This window comes from Pongo abelii, chromosome 18 (genome assembly GCF_028885655.2).
Source record: "Pongo abelii isolate AG06213 chromosome 18, NHGRI_mPonAbe1-v2.0_pri, whole genome shotgun sequence".
NCBI classification, from domain to species: domain Eukaryota; kingdom Metazoa; phylum Chordata; class Mammalia; order Primates; family Hominidae; genus Pongo; species Pongo abelii.
In genome coordinates, this window is record NC_072003.2 from 58,401,372 (window position 1) to 58,420,556 (window position 19,185).

Genomic DNA, 19,185 nt, shown 5'->3' on the forward strand with positions numbered 1-19,185 from the left:
TGAATATTGTTTCATATGCTTTCTTTCCACTCATTTTTTTTTGTTTAAGTATCTATTTAAATCTTTTATCCTCCATCTTTTTAAAAACTGAGTTGTTTCATTTCTTATTGCTGTATTTTGAGGGTTCTTTATGTATTCTGAAAACAAGTCCTTTTTCAAATATATGCTTTGCAAACGTTTTCTACACGTCTGTTGCTTGTCTTTTCATTGTCTTAAGGATGTCTTTCAAGGAGAAGTTTTAAATTTTGATGAGGTCCAATTTATCAATTTGTTCTTTTGTAAATCATGATTTTGGTGACATATCTAAGAAGTAATTGCCTAACCGAAGTCACAAAGGCTTTCTGCTATGGTTTTCTTCTGAAAGTTTTTTTAGTTTTTACATTTAGGTCTGTGACCCATTTTGAGTTAACATATGTGGTGTGAGCTGTGGATCAAAGTTCTGTTTTTCATCATTGCAGCACCATTTGTTTAAAACATTTTCCTTGCTCCCCTGAATTGTCTTTGTGTCTTTATTGAAAATCAAGTGTCCATATATGTTTGGGCCTCTTTCTAGACTCTCTATATTCTATTACAGTGATCTTCTTGTTTATCTTTATGGCAATATCTTACATTCTTGATTACCGAAGCTTTTAATGAATCTTTAAATCAGGTAGTATTCATCCTTCAATTTTGGTCTTCTTTTTCAAAGTTCATTTGGATATTCTAGGTACTCTGCCTTTCCATATGAGTTGTTAGAATCAGTTTGATAATTTCTACAAAAAAAGCCTGCTTGGATTTTGATCGTGATTTGATTGAATTTATAGATCAGTTTGGGAAAAATGGACAGTTTTACAATATTACATTTTCTGATTCGTAAGCATGGTACATCTTTTCATTTATTTAGGATTTTCTCAGTTTCTGTTAACACTATTTTTTAGTTTTATGTGTTTATGTCTTGCATATATTTTATCCTATTTATTCCTAGTAATTTCATACTTTTGGTGCTATTGTAAATGACGTATTAAAAAATTTCAACTTCTAATTTTTCTTTTTCTGGAAAGTTGAAATATAATTTATTTTTGTGTGTTAATTTTGTATCCTGCAACTTTTCTAAATTCATATATTAGTTCTAGTTGCTTTATTGTACATTCCATTGTGTTTTGTGTTTTTTACATAGACAATCATGTCATCTGTGAATACTGACATCTTTACTCCTTTTTTTTCCAAACTGAATGCCCTTTAGTTATTTTTCTTACCTTATTGCCCTTGCCAGAATCTCCAGTATAATGTTGAATGTAACTGGTCAGAATGGACATCCTTGCTTTGTTTCTGTTCTCAGGGAAGACGTTCTGTCTTTTATCAATACTTTTGATGTTAGGTGTTTGTTTTATGTAGCTGCCTTTTATTGAGTTGAGGAAGTTTTCTTCTACTTGTAGTTTGCTGAGTTTTTATCAGGAATAATGTTGGATTTTGTCAAAGGTACTTTCTGTATCTACTGAGATGATAATATAGTTTGTTTTCAATGTTAGAACAAACTACATGAAGGTGAATTACATTAATGTTTGAGTGCTGAACCAACTGTGCATTCCTGAGATACACTCAAGTTGATCATGATGTATTATCATTATTGTAAAATGTTGAAATCATTTTGCTAAAAATTTTCTTATAATTTTTATATCCATGATCATAAGAGTTATTCATCTGTAGTTTTCTTTTCTTACAACGTCTTTGATTTTTTGTACCAGAATAATTCTTGTGTCATGAATGGGTTGGAAACTATTTCTTCAGGTTTCACATTTCTCCAAGAGTTTGTTAGAATACTATTTATTTGTTAAATGTTTGGCAGACTTCAACAGTGAAGTCATCTTGGCTTGGAATTTTGTTTTTGGAAAAGCTTTTAACTCTTAAAAACAATTTATTTAATTGATATAGGTCTATATAGGTTGTCGATTTCTTCTTGAGTGAGCTTTGGTAGTTTGTGTCTTTCAAAGAATTTATCCATTTCATCTAAGTTATTACATTTATTAGCAAAAAGTTGTTTATAATATTCCCTTATCTGTAGAATCTGTAGTGATTTAACTTCTCTCATTCCTGAGACTGGTAATATTGATAATTTGTTCTCTCTCTCTCTCTCTCGCTCTCTCTCTCTCTCTCATGCATACATGCGTGTGTGTGTGAGTGTGTGTGTGTGTGTGTGTGTGTAAAATGTCTGGCTAGAGGTTTATCAATATTTTTGGAAAATAAAAAGAACCAGATTTTGGTCTCATTGTTTTTCTCTTATTTTTCTGTTTCTATTTCATTTACTTCCACTTTCATCTTCATTATTTCTTCTTCTACGTTTGAGTTTAATTTGCTGTTCTAATTTCTCAAAATAGATGCTAAGATAATTCATTTGAGGCTTCCTTCTTCTACTCCTCCTGCTCTTTATTTTTGAGACAGGTCTTCAGTGCTATAAATTTTGTCCCAATTACTGCTTTAGAAGCATTCCTCAAAGTTTGATATGTTGTGTTTTTATTTTCATTGAATTAAAACAATTTATAATTTTTATATTAGTTTCTTCTTTGACATGGGTTATTTATGAGGATGTTATTTTATTTCTACATATTTTTAGATTTTTCCAGAGATATTTCTATTGTTTATTTTATTTTAATTTCATTGTGTTCAGAGAACATACTTTATGTGACCTGAATTCTTTCACATTTATTGAGACTTATGTTATGACCAGAGTAGAATCTGTCTTTGTAAATGTTTCATATGCACTTGAAAAAAATGTGTATTTTGCTGTTGTTGGGAGGAGTGTCCTAAAAATGTCAATTAGGTCAAGTCATTTGTTTATAATTTTCAAGTCTTCCATCCTTAATGATATTCTGTCTACTTTTTCTGTCAATTATGGCTGGCTATATTTGTAGTTGTCTACTTCTAATTGCAGTCCTATTTCTTTTTTTTTGCTTCATATATTGTTAACCTCTGTTATCAGGTACATAAATGTTTAGGATTTTAAAAATCTTTTGCTTGGCACATAATGGACAAAGCTTTTGCATGTATCTTAGCAAGATACATGGAAAGATACGTGCAAAAAGTAACAAAATGTAACACAGCGTAATCTACTTGGATATGTCTTCATTTCACATGCTCCATAATGCACTTCTTTTTGTTTTACAAGGTAATATGGAGATGTGATCATTCCTCTTCCTACAAGTGTTAGCCTGACTAATGTTAAACTTACGTTCTGTTTCTGGTATTATGTGTCTGTGACTTTCTAGGTGTCCAACATTTAAATTCAGTGCTCAATCATCAAAATCAAAGATATTTTATATAATCAATTTCAAGGGTATTTTATATGGCAATTAAACTCTACACATGTAGTTTGAACAGTATACAGACTCCATTGAAGAGATGACAATGTTGGTAATGATGACCAAGTTTGTGCATGTGTAGGCAATGTCAATTATGCATTGATTACTATCTAAATGATACTAAGCATAAGACATATACCTTGATGTTTAAATGTGAAAAAATTTACTTTAAGTCTATGAAATATGCTTCATGCCAGATAGGAGTATTGTATTCTATATAGTGATGGGTGAATCAGCCAAGTTACTGTCCCCATAGAGCTTACATTCTAGTGTGTATAGGCCAATATGAAATAAGCACAAAACAAATGAGACAATTCGTACCCATGGTAAATACTAAGAAGGAAAGAAAGAGCAATGCAGTAGGAGGTTAAAGGGGTAAGGTGAAGGTGCTATTAACTGGGCTGTCAATGAAGGCCTTTCTGAGGATGTCATGAATGAGATGAATGACACTGAGACCTGAATAGGGAGAGAAAGCCATTGGGGATGACATTGGGGAAGAGCATTTGAAGCAGAGGGAGCAGTAAGTAGAAGGGCTCTTGTTCAGGCATGAGCTTGGTGCTGGAGAAACATAAAGAAAATCAGCATGGCTGGAGTTTAGTGAGTAAGAATGGTAGCAGGTGAAGGTGGAAAAACGGGTTGTGAGGCTGTTTTTGCTTTAGTTTCTCTAAAGTTGAACCAGAAGATTAAGTATTCTTTTAGAGAAACACATTAGACACATTACTGCACATGGATGTGTTTCATTTCAACCCTGTGTGGGGACTAAAAGCAGAAGGAAATAAGCCGAGCCTCCCAGGGTGCTTAGCATCTGTACTACATGCAATTTAGCACTTGGATATATGTTTCCATGTGTTACTTGCAAATTGTATAATCTGCTTTAGCCTTGTCACTCTGAGGGGAAAGGGCCATGTTATATTGGTTCAATTAGTATGATATGGCTTCTCAAGGGATAGTTATGGCTTGGGGGAGGCAGGGGGTAGAAGAGGGTGGCTGCAAAATCAGCATGTTTCCTGGCAATTATATTAACCGGTTAGCACTTAAAAGGAGCATAATTGGAACATCTTTCTGGAGGGCAATCTTGAAATACATATCAACCAATCTAAGTTTTTTTTAATGCTTTTATTTTGAAAAGTATGTGAAAGAAATGATCAGGGCAAAGATGCTTCAACAGGGATGTTCATTGAACTGCTTTTTTTGTAATAGCAAAAAAATTGTCAACAAGTTAATGTTGGAAAACAGAGTTACTATAAAATATTATTTAGTATTAAATTTGTGATGTAGATTTATGCTTTTTGACATAAATGATGTCTAAAATATTTTAAATGTCAAATATGGGCAGAAGCAGAGTATAATTCCACCTTTGAGAAACAATAAGTTTGTTTATGTGAGAAAAGAAAAAGAAAAAATATCTGGCCATCTACAAATATCAAAACTGCAGTTGTTTCTTTGTAGTGGGGTTATACATAGGCTTCTTTTTATCTTTACAGATGTTTATATTGTCTGAGCATTTTACAATGAATATACATTTTATATATAAGATGATTAGAAAAAAAGCCTATTTCTATGTTGAAAAAATAACAACAAGGCAAGCTGTTTGTTGAGCAGGAATTGAGTTAAAGAGTAAAACAATTTATGAGGTAATGCCAAGAACACACTTGGGGCACATTCAGAAGAAAGTGGTTCTGGCATTACACCTGACACATAATAGAAAACAAATGGTGAGTGGTTTTTATGGGTGGAACTGTGTCCCCCACAAAATCCATATGTTGAAGTCCCAACCCATAGTATCTCAGAATGTAACCATAGTTGGAAATATTGGATGCTGAGTGCAGATCGCGTGCAGCTCGCTAGTGGTGTAGGCTGAGAGGTCTAGAAGGGCTCGACTGGATACAGGATGACTTTGGCTAGAGATTTACTACCTCCGTCCTTGGAAGAGGAAAAGAAAAAAATAAAAAGAAATGGCTGGTGCAAAGTCCACATTCTTACTACAGGCATGTAAAATGTCCAGGTTGCTACAAGATTACCACGGTTTTCAGCCATGCTCAGAGAGTGGTTCTTTGTGTAGGTTGTTTAACAGTGTTGTGCCAGCCTACAGGAGGAAAGGCCTGCCTCACAGAAGGGTATTCATTTAGAAGAAAGCAACACTAATGATCCACACAGCTTCCTGAATTAGTGTTATCTTATAGAAAGCCTTATCATAAGTTCCATAATTTGAATTAATCTACCAAGATAATGTAATTACATTTGGTTTTGTAAGGTATACAACAGTGATCTCCTGTTTTGATGTCAGGCTTTCAATAAAGTTTTGGTTATGGGCAAAAAGAAAAAAAGAAATATCATCTTTACAGAGGCAATTAAGTTAAAATGAGGCAGGTAGGGTGGGTCCTGCTTCTAGTATGGATGTACACAAAAGGAGGAAAGTCCGTGTGAGAACGCAGTGAGAAGGGAGCCATCTGCAAGCCAAGCAGAGAGGCTTCAGGAGAATCCAAACCTACTGACACCTGGATCTTGGACTTGTAGCCTTCAGAACTGTGAGACAGTGAATTTCTGTTGTTTAAGCCACGCAGTTCATGGTATTCTGTATGGCAGCCTTAAGAGACTCATATAGTGGTCAAAAAATGATGGCTGCTTTTATTAAGAAGAGTTATTCAACACTAGGCATTGCACTAAGGACTTTACATACATTATCTTATTTCTTCATCACATAATCTTATGAATTAGATTCTATGATTCATGCATATTTTGCAAAAAAAGTAACTAAGGCTTAAGGGTCTTAACTAATTCATTGCATAGCTAGCAGTGTGGCAGAGCTAGGTTTTGAATGTTGGTTGTCTGATGCTGTAACTGCTGTCCTTAGGCGCTGCACTAATATTAGTATGACTTTGTGACAGTGCACAAAGTTAGGATCCAAGAAAGTTAACATGGCAACACCAATAAAATGGTACATTATTTCACTGTAGGTAATAAATGTATACAATATTTATATCTTTTTTTGTTGAGTTGAAAAACCCTTCCTCTTTATTACAAGGTAAAGAGATTTCATGATATTTTGTTTGTTTGGTTTTGAACCACTAGGGGTATAATCCCATATAACTCAGTGGGAAGAGTAGTTGAGTACTAGAACTGGGACCCGGTCTCTTGGAAACTCGAGACAAAGAACAAATAAAGGAAGCTGTCATTTGGAATTTGAAACCCTTAAATATTCAGTGCCCCGTGACAGTTTGCTTGGCTGTTAACTTGGAGATGCTCTGTCATAAACTCTTCAAGTCAGTCTTCCGAGGAAGGTCTTACCATCAGTGAATAAACTTAGGTTCTGAGAGATGAAGCAGCTTTTCTGAACTCACAGGTCTGGTCAGTGTTCTTTATCTCCAAAGTCAGACTGGGGGTGCGGACATACATCTTCTTGCTCCCTGGCCATGCGTGAAGAGGACGGCCATGCTTATCCAGGGAATTAACCCTTTCTCTGTTACCATTCATTTATACTTATTTCATGTTCACTCTTTAGAAGATATTCTGCATTTGACTGTATAGAGGAAAGTCTGAGTCCCTGGCCCCTCAAAACTTTGAACTTCAGATAATTGAAACTTGAAAACTTTACTTTCCAGAAATAACTTATGGGAGACTAATTTGGAGAAAATAGGAAATCCTTCTTGTAATTCAAGAGCTTAATAACACCAAGATTTAATCATTTAGTGAATGCTTGCAATGTGCCAGGAACCATGAAATGCACTTTCCCATTAAACATGAGACACGTATTTCTCCAGCTTCTGGGAGGGTTGGCTGCTAACAGCTCAGAGCTGAGCCTCTCTCTAGGAATTTTCTTTAACCAAATAGGTGGCCCTTATCCAATGACTAGTTGATTAGGGTACAAAAGAAACAGTATAGCTCTAGAGGAGCCATGCAGAGATCCCCGTAGAGTTGGCTGGGGCTTCTCTATGGGTTATCTTCTCCCTCTGTCCAGTCCTTGTTCCTCTAACTGCTTTCTAATACACCTCCTGCACTTGAATCTCCACCTTAAAGTCTAGTTCCTAGCCAACCTGATGTAAGTCAGAAGCCAAATAAAATTTCATCCATCCATTCATCCATCCATCCATCCATCCATCCATCCATCCATCCATCCATCCATCCATCCATCTGTCCATCCCTCCCTTGACTTATTTACCAGATACTATTAAACACCTGTGATTTGCCAGGCAATATTCAAGGTCTTGAGGGTATAGTGGAATTCCTGCAATTCCTGAAAGCAAGATCTCTGTTCTCATAGAGTTTCTTACCGTTTCTATGTTTAAAAAGTGCTTTAGGCTAGGAGAAAGGCTTAGCACCATATCATTATTAAATGTTCTATAGTTGTTATCTTCTGATTAAATGATAAAAATTTACCCCAGTCAATATAAATCCTGATTTGGGTTACATCATCTCCCACCCTGAATTACTAAATAGGATCTTCCCAGGTGTTTCCTAACTAAAATCCCTCCATCTCAGTCTGCCTTGACTTTTCTCTTCTTCAAAACCACGTCTGATAATTTAAAGCATTCTCCTTAGCTACCTGATACAATGCAGTTTTCACAGGGTGGCAAGCAGGCTCTTTATAAACTGGTTCCATTCAATTTTTTCAGCTTAAACTCTGATTACTGGTCTACTATAACCCAACTTCTTTCCATTAGACCCCACTGATACCTCTTTTCCTTCTCTGTATAGAATAATTGCTATGATCGTATTATTTCCTGTTCTTGAGACTTTCTAAATTATTTTCTCTTTCTGAGAGGCCACTCTGTCTCCCAGGTCATCTGCAGTGTCCCCATCAACATTTCTACTTACTAATCTTCTGGCTTGAATATCACCTTTTAAGTTTTTATCATTAACTATCCCCCAAATATCAACTGAACATGGTAGGACCATTTCTTTCTCTTCCATTCTCCCATGATATTTTGTGTAGCCATCCTTTGTACATGTTACCACTTTGCATTGCAGCTGCTTGTTTGTGTCCTTCTCCATTCATCAACTGTTACATCCTTGAGTGCAGTGACTATGCCTTGTTAATTTTTTTTTTTTTTCCAGGCGGAGTCTTGCTCTGTTGCCCAGGCTGGAGTGCAGTGGTGCCATCTCAGCTCGCTGCAACCTCCGCCTCCCAGGTTCAAGCGATTCTCCTGCCTCAACCTCCTGAGTAGCTGGGATTACAGGCATGTGCCACCATGCCTAGCTAATTTTTGTATTCTTAGTAGAGATGGGGTTTCACCATGTTGGCCAGACTGGTCTCGAATTCTTGACCTCATGATCCACCCGTCGTGACCTCCCAAAGTGCTGAGATTACAGGCGTGAGCCACCGCGCCCAGCGTTAATTTTTTTTTTTTTTTTTTTTTTTTATATCTGTAGAACTTTACAATGTGTATACAGCAAAAACTGGATATATTGCAGTTGAATGCATTTCTCATTCATCCAATTCACTATTGGAGATACAAAATTAGCATTTCATTCCACTGGATTTCTTTTAAACAATGAAAGTAATATTTTCATATTAGTTCCTCTAGGGTAAATTTCAACTGAGGAGAAATGGATACCCGTTGGTGTTAGCTCTTTTTCTTTATTTAAATGATCTATTTCTTTGTTTTGGCTGCTATTTACCATTGTCTTGTTGCAGTGACTTAGTTCATAATGCAAATCTCTTCAGTCAATAGATACGCTTGAAATAGTTAGCTTGTGGTATGCTGTTTGAATAATTTTTCATCACATTCAGCCTTCCATCTGCATACCAAGCACTGTGGAAGGGATGTGGGGGCTTCTGTTGGGAGAGGGGAATGACAGGAGAAGAAAAATTATAATGAAGATAAGGAGAAGGAAAATCTGGAAATCTTTTCCAGTTTGGCAGTGGCAATCATGGGTACCATAAGTAGTAACAGTTTAATTTTAATTTTTAAGGATGGTGGTTTTCCCTGAAGACCTGCAGATATGCAATAGGTACTGACTGGTAGGTAAAAGTAGAAATGGCATTAGCTTTATCCCTTGACTCCTCCCCTTCTACGTTCCCTTTCACTCATAATTAGGCGCCTTGTGGATCATTAAATCTACCGTGATCCACCTGTCTCCCCACATTGCATCTGCCTCTCCATGTCCTCCCCTACATCATGCCCCTGAAATGCTCCTATTTAGTGTCCAAATGTCACCTCTTCCATCAACCTTCCCAGACTCCGCACAAAGCAGAACCATTTTTTTTTTAATTTTGTAATCTCATGTTAGTTTGTCTGTCCCAATATTTTTATTCAGGTAACAACATTTAATTATTTGTTTGTATGCCTGTCTCTCCTTTACAATCATTGGCTCCAAAGAGAGGATGTCTTACCTTGGCATTCTTAGCAGTTCCATAGGAATGGAATAAAACGGTTGCTAGGTATATATGCACTGAATAAATGATTAAATGATTCAGAAGAAATACTTACTGAGGGGTTTTTTTTTTTGCATATTACCTAACACAACTCTTCTAAAATGTCCAACCATTTCAATGATAATTAGTCTCATTGAAGAATATTATGAAATGGTTAGTATGAAAAAGCACATTATAATTAGAAATACCATATATGTTTTTCTGTTTGTTTCTCTTCTGCCAAGAAATAAAAGAATTTTTATAATTTAAGCCAGAAAACTTTATTTTTGGATGTAAGTGGATATCATTAGATGTGGCATAAACCTTTTCATATGTTGAGCATTTCGGAAACTAGAGCTTATATGTAACTTAAAATGTCAATGATGAAAACTTTATGGAATCTAATTCTTCACAGAAATAAATGGTCCAAGTGTGCACAGTAGTCAGAATGTGAGGATTGCATCAGATAGTATGTGTTATGTGATACGTATTATATTTTGTATATATTTAATGAGTTTTGTGATTGATCATTATTGTCCCACCATGTCCATTACTTCTTTAAAAATATTGGCCAATGGCTAGTTTAACCTTGTGTATACCTGCTCATTCTAAAATCTTTCTCTTTTTAATTTTCAGTATTATGAGTTTGTTATTTTGATGAGGAAAGAACGTGTTGGTCAAACTTTTAAATAATCTACTTTTCAGTATTATGAGTTTTTTATTTTGAGGAGGAAAGAACATGTTGATCAAACTTCTAAATAATCTCCTCCCCTGAACCATTTGCAAAATATAAAATGTATGTCAGTGGCCCATATCAGCTATAAATGTTGAATGATACGGGTGAATTAGCTTTCCCTTAAACAAAAGTTCTGTACTCACCAATTGTACTATTTAAAATTCAGTTTCCAGACTAGCTTACAAAAGTTCTGTACTCACCAATTGTACTATTTACAATTCAGTTTCCAGACTAGCTTCTGCTAAAGTGGAAAACCATTTCTGTCTAATCTCTTTCATTGAGTTAAAAAACAAACAGAATTTTCTGAATATTTTAAATGGTGGCTTTGAAGAATAGGGTCTGGTTGTTGAAACAGAAATCCCCTAGAACTCACCAGAACATAGGGCACTGAAACTGGAAGAAATGTAATTCTGATGTATGGTTGTACTTGAGGCAAGCTGAACTCAAGAGGTGTTCGGGGAATTGTAAACCAAAACGTTCCGTCTTTAGTACTCAGTCAGGGTTAATGGAAGGAAAAGTGTCAGAGTCCCAGCTAAGGCAGCTGGTCCCTAAGGTCTGCTCAAGGTTACAGTGTCATCTGCTCGGGTCTCTTAGGAGGTATGCAATTGACAGGGTGATAAGAAGCAAACTGGAGAGAGAAACAAGCTGTAGACTAAGAAACAGCACCAACAAGCTGATTCAGCTCAAATGCAATACTCTATCTTGAAAATATCACGATACTATCACTGGTGTGTGTGTGTATGTGTGTGAGTGAGAGAGTGAGATTATGTATTTACAATTTTCCCAATAGACAGTGAATTCTTGGAGGGTCAACTTTTGTATCTTTAGTGACAAGGACAATGGGACACACATGTCCCTACTCCCTGACACCTCCCAAACGTGCAAATATGTAGGAAAAGAATTAGTTTCTTGCCTTTAATCCTACATTGATTTGACAGGCACTCAACTAATTATTGCAGAAGAAACAAAAGGAGGGAGGAAGGAAGGAAACTTTATTCTGAATATTGACTTTTCCATTAATCTTGACTTAATCTTGCCTTTTTGTTGGGCAAGTCAATTCTTGTATCTCAGATTCTTCCCCTGCAAAATGGTTAGGCAAGGCTAGATCCATTTCATAAGCATTTTCCAGAATTAATATTTTATGGTTCCATTGAAATCTACAAGTATGAAAAGAAATAAAATTATAAAATGAATTTGCTGGGGAAGTACTTTATCCAATCCAATGTTGAGGAAGTAAGTGGTACTAATATCTGCTGCCATTTTCAAGCTTACTTATTATCAGTCTTTAGTGAAACACATGGGCTGCCCTGAAGCTCATGTCACTGCGCTGTCAGAGGGGAGTGAAACTGAGGAGGACAATTCAGAGAAAGTTACTTCTTCAGTTTCAAAGAAAACTCAAATGATATCCAGCCTAGGTACCTTCCTTTTCAACAATGCCAGCACTTTTTAGGGGATAAAGAACTGCTTATGGAGGGCTTTCAGAATCACAGAGAATAGTCATGTGACACAGGGCAAATTTTTAAGAACAGAGCCTGGTTTTAATATTTCTGAAAAAAATGTGTAAATTTGTATAAGCTGTAAGAACTGTACAGAAGCTGAGAATATTGATAATGATGATGATTATTATTATTATAGATGTTCTTTATTATTATAATTACTTCATCTTTTAAGTGGAGATGCCCAACCCATTATCATTATTCTCTGACAGAAGCTCATAAAAAATTTTACTAATGCATTATTAATACATTTTAAAATCTTGTGATAAACTCAATTTCATGTAGGAAGAGATGATGCTAAAGTAGATGGCACAGGAATTTTGGGACCATATATACATATGAAATAAACACCAACTCAATCTTTTAGTGTATATGAAATGTTGGCAAATCAATAAACATCTCTGTCCCTATGTGTTTGTTAATACAAATTAAAAAAACACACACAGAAAATAAATATCTCTGAACCTCAGTTTACTCTGTGTAAGTTGGTCTTCATATTTCAATATGAGTGCATCTTGGAGGATTAACCAAGAAAGCACATGGTCACCTTCTAGTAGAGTGTTGAGAACAAAGCAGACATTTGGTTTTACACCCCAAATTTATTGAAATACCCATTATTTCCCAACAATAAAATAAGAAAACACAATCTCTGTCTTTATGAATATTACTGTTTAGTTAATTCCTTTAAACTTCCCACGTTTCTGAATTAACAGAGAACATATACTCAAGGGAATATGTATTAGGATGGTGAATATTGACAAGGGTAGCATGGACTTGCCAGTCAAGAATAATGGTCTCTGTTCTAGGGTACAGGCAAAAAAAAAAAAAAAAAAAAAATCCAATGGCAAAAAAGAACCGAATGCCAAAAGGGGCTGACATGATTGAAGAGGAGCCTAAGTCAATCTTCATACTTGGGTGGCAATAATTATATTTGCAAATAACAAAGTTAATTATTTGAATATAACCTGTTACTAGACTCAGTTATTTAAAGATCACGGGGGGTGGAGCCAAGATGACCAAATAGGAACAGCTCCAATCTACAGCTCCCAGTGTCAGCGACACAGAAGACTGGTGATTTCTGCATTTCTAACTGAGGTACTGGGTTCGTCTCACTGGGGAGTGTTGGACAGTGGGTGCAGGACAGTGGGTACAGCACACTGAGCGTGAGCTGAAGCAGGATGAGGCATCGCCTCACCTGAGAAGCACAAGGGGTCAGGGAATTCCCTTTCCTAGTCAAAGAAAGGGGTGACAGACGGCACCTGGAAAATTGGGTCACTCCCACCCTAATACTGCGCTTTTCCAATGGTCTTAGCAAATGACACACCAGGAGATTATATCCCATGCCTGGCTCGGAGGGTCCTACGCCCATGGAGCCTCGCTCATTGCTAGCACAGCAGTCTGAGATCAAACTGCAAGCAGGCAGCAAAGCTGGAGGAGGGGTGCCTGCCATTGCCAAGGCTTGAGTAGGTAAACAAAGTGGCCAGGAAGCTCGAACTGGGTGGAGCCCACTGCAGCTCAAGGAGGCCTGCCTGCCTCTGTAGACTCCACCTCTTGGGGCAGGGCATAGCCAAATAAAAGGCAGCAGAAACCTCTGCAGACTTAAATGTCCCTGTCTGACAGCTTTGAAGAGAGTACTGGTTCTCCCAGCATGCAGCTTGAGATCGGAGAATGGACAGACTTCCTCCTCAAGTGGGTCCCTGACCCTCAAGTAGCCTAACTGGGAGGCATCCCCCAGTAGGGGCAGTCTGACACCTCACACGGCTGGATACTCCTTTGAGACAATACTTCCAGAGGAACGATCAGGCAGCAACATTTGCTGTTCACCACTATCTGCTGTTCCGCAGCCTCCGCTGCTGATACCCAGGCAAATGGTCTGGAGTGGACCTCCAGCAAACTCCAACAGACCTGCAGCTGAGGGTCCTGTCTGTTAGAAGGAAAACTAACAAACAGAAAGGACATCCACACCAAAACCCCATCTGTACGTCACCATCATCAAAGACCAAAGGTAGATAAAACCATAAAGATAGGAAAAAAACAGAGCAGAAAAACTGGAAACTAAAAATCAGAGCACCTCTCCTCCTCCAAAGGAACACAGCTACTCACCAGCAACAGAACAAAGCTGGATGGAGAATGACTTTGACGAGTTGAGAGAAGAAGGCTTTAGACGATCAAACTACTCCAAGCTAAAGGAGGAGGTTCAAACCCATGGCAAAGAAGTTAAAAACCTTGAAAAAAAATTAGATGAATGGCGAACTAGAATAACCAATGCAGAGAAGTCCTTAAAGGACCTGATGGAGCAGAAAACCATGGCATGAGAACTACCTGACGAATGCACAAGCCTCAGTAGCCGATTCAATCAACTGGAAGAAACGGTATCAGTGATGGAAGATCAAATGAATGAAATGAAGCGAGAAGAGTTTAGAGAAAAAAGAATAAAAAGAAATGAACAAAGCCTCCAAGAAATATGGGACTATGTGAAAAGACCAAATCTACATCTGATTGGTGTTCCTAAAAGTGACGGGGAGAATGGAACCAAGTTGGAAAACACTCTGCAGGATATTATCCAGGAGAACTTCCCCAGTCTAGCAAGGCAGGCCAACATTCAGATTCAGGAAATACAGAGAATGCCACAAAGATACTTCTTGAGAAGAGCAACTCCAAGACACATAATTGTCAGATTCACCAAAGTTGAAATGAAGGAAAAAATGTTAAGGGCAGCCAGAGAGAAAGGTCGGGTTACCCACAAGGGGAAGCCTGTCAAAATAACAGCAGATGTCTCAGCAGAAACTCTACAAGCCAGAAGAGAGTGGGGGCCAATATTCAACATTCTTAAAGAAAAGCATTTTCAACCCAGAAATTCATATCCAGCCAAACTAAGCTTCCTAAGTGAAGGAGAAATAAAATACTTTACAGACAAGCAAATGCTGAGAGATTTTGTCACCACCAGGCCTGCCCTAGAAGAGCTCCTGAAGGAAGCACTAAACATGGAAAGGAACAACCGGTACCAGCCACTGCAAAAACATGCCAAATTGTAAAGACCATCAAGGCTAGGAAGAAACTGCATCAACTAACGAGCAAAATAACCAGCTAACATCCTAATGACAGGATCAAATTCACAAATAACAATATTAACCTTAAATGTAAATGGGCTAAATGCTCCAATTAAAAGACACAGACTGGCAAATTGGATAAAGAGTCAAGACCCATCAGTGTGCTGTATTCAGGAAACCCATCTCATGTGCAGAGACACACATAGGCTCAAAATAAAGGGATGGAGGAAGATCTACCAAGCAAATGGAAAACAAAAGAAAGGCAGGGGTTGCAATCCTAGTCTCTCATAAAACAGACTTTAAACCAACAAAGATCAAAAGAGACAAAGAAGGCCATTACATAATGGTAAAGGGATCGATTCAACAAGAACAGCTAACTATCCTAAATAGATATGCACCCAATACAGGAGCACCCAGACTCATAAAGCAAGTCCTTAGAGACCTACAAAGAGACTTAGACTCCCATACAATAATAATGGGAGACTTTAACACCCCACTGTCAACATTAGACAGATCCACGAGACAGAAAGTTAACAAAGATATCCAGGAATTGAACTCAGCTCTGCACCAAGTGGACCTAATAGACATCTACAGAACTCTCCACCCCAAATCAACAGAATATACAGTCTTTTCAGCACCACACCACACCTATTCCAAAATTGACCATATACTTGGAAGTAAAGCATTCCTCAGCAAATGTAAAAGAACAGAAATTATAACCAACTGTCTCTCAGACCACAGTGCAATCAAACTAGAACTCAGGATTAAGAAACTCCCTCAAAACCACTCAACTACATGGAAACTGAACAACCTGCTCCTGAGTGACTACTGGGTACATAATGAAATGAAGGCAGAAATAAAGATGTTCTTTGAAACCAATGAGAACAAAGACACAACATACCAGAATCTCTGGGACACATTCAAAGCAGTGTGTAGAGGGAAATTTATAGCACTAAATGCCCACAAGAGAAAGCAGGAAAGATCCAAAATGGACACCCTAACATCACAATTAAAAGAACTAGAGAAGCAAGAGCAAACACATTCAAAAGCTAGCAGAAGGCAAGAAATAACTAAGATCAGAGCAGAACTGAAGGAAATAGAGCCACAAAAACCCTTCAAAAAATCAATGAATCCAGGAGCTGTTTTTTGAAAAGATCAACAAAATTGATAGACTGCTAGCAAGACTAATAAAGAAGAAAAGAGAGAAGAATCAAATAGACACAATAAAAAATGATAAAGGTGATATCACCACTGATCCTACAGAAATACAAACTACCATCAGAGAATACTATAAACACCTCTATGAAAATAGACTAGAAAATATAGAAGAGATGGATAAATTCCCGGACACATAAACCCTCCCAAGACTAACGCAGGAAGAAGTTGAGTCTCTGAATAGACCAATAACAGGCTCTGAAATTGAGGCAATAAGTAATAGCTTACCAACCAAAAAAAGTCCAGGAACAGTTGGAGTCACAGCCAAATTCTACCAGAGGTACAAGGAGGAGCTGGTACCATTCCTTCTGAAACTATTCCAATTAATGGAAAAAGAGGGAATCCTCCTTAACTCATTTTATGAGGCCAGCATCATCTTGATACCAAAGCCTGGCAGAGACAAAACAAAAAGAGAGAATTTTAGACCAATATCCCTGATGAACATCGATGCAAAAATCCTTAATAAAATACTGGCAAACTGAATCCAGCAGCACATCAAAAAGCTTATCCACTATGATCAAGTGGACTTAATTCCTGGGATGCAAGGCTGGTTCAACATACAACAATCAATAAACGTAATCCAGCATATAAACAGAACCAATGACAAAAACCACATGATTATCTCAATAGATGCAGAAAAGGCCTTTGACAAAATTCAACAACCCTTCATTGCTAAAAACTCTGAATAAATTAGGTATCTATGGTACGTATCTCAAAATAATAAGAGCTATCTATGACAAACCCACAACCAATATCATACTGAATGGGCAAAAACTGGAAGCATTCCCTTTGAAAACTGGCACAAGACAGGGATGCCCTCTCTCACCACTCCTATTCAACATGGTGTTGGAAGTTCTGGCCAGTGCAATTAGGCAGGAGAAGGAAATAAAGGGTATTCAATTAGGAAAAGAGGAAGTCAAAGTATCCCTGTTTGCAGATGACATGATTGTATATCTAGAAAACCCCATCGTCTCAGCCCAAAATCTCCTTAAGCTGATAGGCAACTTCAGCAAAGTCTCAGGATACAAAATCAATGTGCAAAAATCACAAACATTCTTATACACCAGTAACAGACAGAGAGCCAAATCATGAGTGAACTCCCATTCACAATTGCTTCAAAGAGAATAAAATACCTAGGAATCCACCTTACAAGGGATGTGAAGGACCTCTTCAAGGAGAACTACAAACCACTGCTCAATGAAATAAAAGAGGATACAAACAAATGGAAGAAAAATCCATGCTCGTGGATAGGAAGAATCAATATTGTGAAAATGGCCATACTGCCCAAGGTAATTTATAGATTCAGTGCCATCCCCATCAAGCTACCAATGACTTTCTTCACAGAATTGGAAAAAACTACTTTAAAGTTCATATGGAACCAAAAAAGAGCCCACATTGCAAAGTCAATCCTAAGCCAAAAGAATAAAGCTGGAGGCATCACGCTACCTGACTTCAAACTATACTACAAGGCTACAGTAACCAAAACAGCATGGTACTGGTACCAAAACAGAGATATAGATCAATGGAACAGAACAGAGCCCTCAGAAATAATGCCACATATCTACAAATATCTGATCTTTGACAAATCTGACAAAAACAAGCAATGGGGAAAGGATTCCCTATTTAATAAATGGTGCTGGGAAAACTGGCTAGCCATATGTAGAAAGCTGAAACTGGATCTATTCCTTGCACCTTATACAAAAATTAATTCAAGATGGATTAAAGACTCAAATGTTAGACCTAAAATCATAAAAACCCTAGAAGAAAACCTAGGCAATATCACTTAGGAAATAGGCATGGGCAAGGACTTCATGTCTAAAACACCAAAAGCAATGGCAACAAAAGCCAAAATTGACAAATGGGATCTAATTAAACTAAAGAGCTTCTGCACAGCCAAAGAAACTACCATCAGAGTGAACAGGCAACCTACAGAATGGGAGAAAATTTTTGCAATCTACCCATCTGACAAAGGGCTAATATCCAGAATCTACAATGAACTCAAGCAAATTTACAACAAAAAAACAAACAACCTCATCAACAAGTGGACGAAGGATATGAACAGACACTTCTCAAAAGAAGACATTTATGCAACCAAAAGACACATGAAAAAATGCTCATCATCACTGGCCATCAGAGAAATGCAAATCAAAACCACAATGAGATACCATCTCACAGCAGTTAGAATGGCGATCATTAAAAAGTCAGGAAACAAGAGGTGCTGGAGAGGATGTGGAGGAATAGGAACACTTTTACCCTGTTGGTGGGATTGTAAACTAGTTCAACCCTTGTGGAAGTCAGTGTGGCAATTCCTCAGGGATCTAGAACTAGAAATACCATTTTACCCAGCCATCTCATTAGTGGGTATATACCCAAAGGATTATAAATCATGCTGCTATAAAGACACATGCACACGTATGTTTATTGCAGCACTATTCCCAATAGCAAAGACTTGGAACCAACCCAGATGTCCAACAGTGATAGACTGGATTAAGAAAATGTGGCACATATACACCATGGAATACTGTGCAGCCATAAAAAATGATGAGTTCATGTCCTTTGTAGGGACATGGATGAAGCTGGAAACCATCAATCTCAGCAAACTATCTCAAGGACAAAAAACCAAACACCACATGTTCTCACTCATAGGTGGGAATTGAACAATGAGACAGGACACAGGAAGGGGAACATCACAAACTGGGGCCCTTTGTGGTGTGGGGGTAGGGGGGTGGGATGGCATTAGGAGATATACCTGATGTAAATGAAGAGTTAATGGGTGCGGCACACTAACATGGCACATGTATACATATGTAACAAACCTGCACGTTGTGCACATGTACCCTAAAACTTAAAGTATTATTAAAAAAAACAGAAAAAAAGATCGCAAGCATTCCCTAAAAATCTCTGTAGCTTTTTCATGCCTTATTTGAAGCCTTAATTCCAGGAGGAACCCAGCACTTGTTGAACATCTTAACTTTGTGTTTGTTCATTTAACGGTCTC

General features: G+C 37.4%; 1 pseudogene; it reads left to right on the forward strand.

The window, feature by feature from the left end:
* The first annotated feature begins 5,226 nt into the window (after nt 1-5,226).
* On the forward strand, nt 5,227-5,497 carry LOC112129428 (small ribosomal subunit protein eS27-like; annotated as a pseudogene).
* The last annotated feature ends 13,688 nt before the right edge of the window (nt 5,498-19,185 follow it).